The sequence below is a fragment of the Anabrus simplex genome, chromosome 4 (assembly GCF_040414725.1).
Source record: "Anabrus simplex isolate iqAnaSimp1 chromosome 4, ASM4041472v1, whole genome shotgun sequence".
NCBI lineage: Eukaryota > Metazoa > Arthropoda > Insecta > Orthoptera > Tettigoniidae > Anabrus > Anabrus simplex.
Window position 1 is genome coordinate 372003410 of NC_090268.1, and position 5727 is coordinate 372009136.

The 5727-nt window shown below is 41.4% G+C and overlaps 1 non-coding gene across 1 annotated transcript; it reads left to right on the forward strand.

Moving 5' to 3' along the window:
• Window positions 1-1059: 1059 nt before the first annotated feature.
• Window positions 1060-1178, forward strand: LOC137500692 (5S ribosomal RNA). Its single transcript, XR_011018201.1, has one exon. It is a non-coding gene; the product is annotated as a 5S ribosomal RNA (ribosomal RNA).
• The last annotated feature ends 4549 nt before the right edge of the window (window positions 1179-5727 follow it).

Sequence of the window (5727 nt, forward strand, 5' to 3'; positions counted from 1 at the left end):
TCAATGTACACACAGTAAAGATGATTTTGAAATGAACAAAAAATTTTACCAGTCTCTCTCTCTCTCAGAGATATCTCAGTCATACCGGTTTTCCAGAAACTTTTAATTTCCACTTCATTTGGTATATATCCTTCCGATTTTTTCAAATCCTCCTTTTTCTGTATGATACTTGGAAAATTCTGCTTGCAAGCTCTTTTTTCTTGCATCACAATGGCACTAGGAGTTCTGTTAAGAAGCCTGATGTTTTAGCTTATAAGGCCATCAAAGTACTGGGTAGTATTAACTATACCAAAGTGGTCCCTAGAATACACGAAATAGTTATTTGTAACACCTGAAACTTTACTTTCAAATCCCGAGCCTCTCCCTTCCCACGGAATTCAATGGAGTGGGCAGACTTATAGAACGGTAGAGATCTCCAGAAGTTGTAGTCAAGAATAGTTACGTTCAGAAACCCCGAAAATCAATTGTTTACAGAGTTTCGAAACCATATCAAAAGTTCCCAGTGTCCTCTATTCATTAGACTTGTGGGATTTCTGTATAGAATGATGCAACTTTTTGGCAGCTTTCATTTTCTCTCATAACATGACAGTTACGAAATGAGATACTTAAGAGATTTTACAAATAACCGACTCAAATATTGAAAACTCTTACATCAGACTCGAACACATGATGAATTTTAGCAGTACTTCGTCGTACTTCAAATGAGAAACGAACTGATCGTTCTCACCCCCGAAAACCTGATTGACCCAATTTCCAGATAAGACGAAGTAGATTAGAAGAGTGAACTGCAGGCAAGTATTTGAAGACTACGTTCTGCAGTATGCCATCCTGCAACCACCATGCCGACGTGATGAGGTGATTGTTGAAGATTGATGAATGCCTTAAGCGTCCTCAGGACAGCGGCTTATAAAGCATAGAATTATCTGTCCAAAACATAATTATCTCGACAACACAGCTTCAGGAAATTCCAACCCGAACCATACTCCAAATACTCTTCCAGGGTATCCTACTTTTAACTCGTACTTTCCACTAGCAGGCTGCTAACAATAAGGGATAACAGCCAACGGCCATACCATGTTGAATACACCGGTTCTCGTCCGATCACCGCAGTTAAGCAACATTGGGCGTGGTCAGTACTTGGATGGGTGACCGCTTGGGAACACCACGTGCCGTTGGCTCAATTCCCTTTGTCCGACTCGTTGACTGAACGGTCAGCGTCCTGGCCTTCGGTTCAGAGGGTCCCGGGTTCGATTCCCGGCCGGGTCGGGGATTTTAACCTTAATTGGTTAATTCCAGTGGCACGGGGGCTGGGTGTATGTGTTGTCTTCATCATCATTTCATCCTCATCACGACGCGCAGGTCGCCTACGGGAGTCAAATAGAAAGACCTGCACCTAGCGAGCCGAACCCGTCCTGGGATATCCCGGCACCAATAAGGGATAACACTTTACACAACATTCACTATCCTTGTCCTTCACAGCACAACAAACTACTGAACACCAACACAATACACACAAACTTACACCTAAATTCTACAAATAAATTGTATATATCAGTGATTACTACAAATTAATACAAAAATAGACATTATATGCATATGGTACCCGTTAATTGTAGAAGTATCATGCAGTTACAACACTTACTTATGGTGTGTCTTAGACTGAAGCAGTGAATCAAAAATTCATTAGTTAGAGAGACCGTCTACAGTCTGTACAGTAATAGACGTAGAAAGTACTGCACCCTATTTCCCTTAAAACTTCACGAAATGATCTCAAATTAATTGATCATTTTACAAACCTGAATTGATTTGTCTTTTACGCATAGAACACTCCTTCTTTAGCATCCAAAAACCAGGGTGCCTTAATACGGGTAGAATTTCCTTTCGCGGCTATACAGCAGTGATACGATAATAAATTCTGTCATCCAGCATCTGGATAGCATTCTAAGGCACATTCTACAATTTTCCCTGCAAATGAATGCGTTTATTGTTTAGTGCCTGCGCAAATGTTTGAGTGGGGCGCAAACATCGTCCCATCACATCTCAATGGTATTCAAGTAGTGATACAACAAGTGCTTTAGCAAGGCAGGAAATGATATCCACATCTTCAATGCCTGGTCAGTGCACAGCACCAACTCAATCAAACGACTATGTCTGGAGAGATAAACCGGTGCTGGAGGGTTAAGGGATGAAATAATATTATTAATAATAATGTTATTTGCTTTACGTCTCACTAACTACCTATTCTTATGGTTTTTGGAGACGCCGAGGTGCTGGGATCTATTTCCACAGGAGATTTCTATGTGCCAGTAAATCTACCGACACGAGGCTGACGTATTTGGGCATTTTCAAATACCATTGGATTGAGCCAGGATCGAACCTGCCAAGTTGGGACCAGAAGGCCAGCCCTACAATCGTCTAAGGCACTCAGCTCGACTTGAAACATAATAATAACAATAATAATAATAATAATAATAATAATAATAATAATAATAATAATAATAATAATAATAATAATAAATGATAGATAGTAATAATAACGTTATTTTCTTCACGCCCCACTAACTACTTTTAAGGTTGCTGGAGATGCCAATGTGCCGGAATTTTGTTCCACTGATATTATTTTACGTACCAGTAAATCTATCAATACAAAGCTGGCGTGCCTTAAAATACCATCGGACTGAGCCAGGAGTGAATGCGTTAATTTGAGCTCGAGCGTCTGAGCTACTCAGTCCGCCCACTGCTCTTGAGTGAAGTCATTTAAATTCGGCATCTTTTAGAATACCTGTAAAGTTCTGTTTTAGTCTAGCAGATGACACAGGATCAGCGAATTATTGCTGACTGTTATTTTCGCGTGTAATCAGTGATGACGTGATGCGACATGGAGTCGATCTTACTATCGAAGAGCTGACGCAGTAGCGACTGTCACTGATCCGCAGACGGGGCTGTTTTAAACAACTCCAATAAATTTCGAACATTAAATTTCAGTTAGAATTAATGATAAAACACTACAATACAGTGGTGAAAGCGGAAGGTCCGTACGCAAATGAACATCTAGATTTCAACTATAGTTTAGATAAACTGGAAGTAACAGAAAGGAGAAACATGAAAAAGATCTTCGGACCAATGAATTCGACAGAACAAGGAAAAACAAGAAGTAATAAGGAAATATACCAGAATATAGAAAATTTAATAGAAACAATAATAAAAAAGAGACTGCTATTCTTTGGCCATATCTATAGAATGGATGATAACAGGTAGACAAAATAGATATTCAAGAACACCTGGAAGAAGAAGTCAACCACGGGCTGGATACAAAAGAAGAGGAAACTATAGAAAAAGAGATTTAAAAAAAGAAAATTTAAAGAATGGAAGAATTAAAAAGTCCTTTTCTATTGTGTAGAAGCTAAAGTGTGATAAGCTGCCACCACCCGGAGGCCAGAGCTCGATTCCTGGCTCTGCCGCGAAATTTGAAAAGTTGTACGAGGGCTGGAACGGGGTCCATTCAGTCTCGGGAGGTCAACTGAGTAGAGGGGCTTTCGATTCCCTCGAAGTAGTTTCCCACTTCTCCTGTAGGCAAATGCCAGGATGGTACCTAACTTAAGGTCACGACCGCTTCCTTGTGTATCCCTTCCAATCTTCCCATTCCCCCACAAAGCCCCTCTTCAACTTAGCAGGTTAGGCTGCCTGGGCGATGTACTGGTGCTCCACCCCACTTATATCCCCCGATCCAAATTCTCGTGCTCCAGGACACTACCCTTGAAGCGGTAGCGGTGACGTCCCTCGCTGATTTCGAAGGAAAAGCCAACCCTGGAGGGTAAACGGATTAAGAAAAAAAGAAAGAGAGAACTAAAAGGAAACCCGATCCAAAGTGGTCTGAGGAGAGAAGAATAAAGCATGCTAGAATGAACGGAAGAGGAAGTAACAACAGAAGAGAAGAAGAAGAAGCATTATAATAATTACGAAGAGATAACAACGTATTTTCAGAAGAATATCCCAACTTAAATACGATGAAATGTCGTATGGCTTTTAGTGCCGGGATATCCCAGGACGGGTTTCGCTCGCCAGGTGCAGGTCTTTCTATTTGACACCTATAGGCGACCTGCGCGTCGTGATGAGGATGAAATGATGATGAAGACAACACATACACCCAGCCCCCGTGCCATTGGAATTAACCAATTAAGGTTAAAATCACGGACCCGGCCGGGAATCGAACCTGGGACCCTCTGAACCGAAGGCCAGTACGCTGACCGTTCAGCTAACGAGTCGGACACTTAAATACGATGAATAAAATTCTCTATCCACTCCAATTTAGAATTCCTAATCAAATTTTAAATATTCCTGACATTTATCTAACGATATTATTTTCAAGATGGATAGTGCACCTCAGTCTTGAAATTCCTTGGCAGAATCGTCAGCACCGTGCTCGATAGCTGCAGTGTGGCCAGTATCCAGTATTCGGGAGATAATGGGTTCGAACCCCACTGTCGGCAGCCCTGAAGATGGTTTTCCGTGGTTTACCATCTTCGCACCAAGCAAATTAAGGCCACGGACGCTTCCTTCCCACTCCTAGCTCTTTCATTTCTCATCGTCGCCATAAAACCAATCTGTGTCGGTGCGACGTAAAGCGATTTGGAAAAAAAGAAAAGAATCGTCAGCATAGTGCTCTTCGGTTCAGAAGGCCTCGGGTTCAATTCCTGGCCTGGTCTGAGATCTTAACCATATGATGGTTAATTCCGTTGACTCGGGGACTGAACATTTGTTCTGTTCACAACATCACCTCATTTCACACATAACACTACTGTCCACTACAATAACACAGAGGTTCCTATTCACTGCAGAAGTCGCCCGCCTCCAAGAGCTGCACCTGGCTAGAAATAGGCAATAAAAACTTATATTTTATTACCGTCTTGGACAGATGTGGCATTATAAATGGTGTGTCCACTGCCATAGAGAGACAAAACGCTGGAAATTTTAATGCGAAAGCGTCAAGAGATACAATAATTTCCATACTTTTTGATATTCATTGGCAATTGACAAAATTATTATTATGGTTCCTTGTTGAGCTTGATATTTGAGATACTTTGTTGCCTTGATATTGGTTTTAATTCACATGCACTCATATAGATTTTACGACGACGATGAGACAAGAAAGAATAGGAAGCTTTGTTGTTGTTGTTTTTCAACAAGTTGCTGTACGTCGCACCAACACAGATGTAGGTTTTGTGGCGACGATGGGAGATGAAAGGGCTAGGAGTTGGAAGAAAGAGGCCGCTGCCTTAATGAAGGTACAGCCTCTGCATTTGTCTGGTATGAAAATGGGAAACCACGGAAAACCATCTCCATGGCTGCGACAGTGAGGTTCGAACCCACTATCTCCCCAATACTCGATACTGGCTTCACATACGGGACTGCAGCTATCGAGCTTGGTAGAATAGGAATAGGCCCAACATTTGCTTCGAGTGGAAATAAGGAAGCACGAAAGTGCTTCTTCAGGACTGCCGACAGTAGGGTTAAAACCCGACATCTCTCTTATAACAGCTACACGGATTGAACCGCGCAGCCAATTTACTCGGTGTGTTATTGCTTGAAAACTCTTCAATATCTTTCAGATTACAGTGAAATTCTTAACAAGTTTTGACTTCATGTTTGACACAAATTCTGGCTTCCTTGATGCCACATCTTCTACAGACAATTTAGAAAATTACCCTTTAAAATATAATACAATAC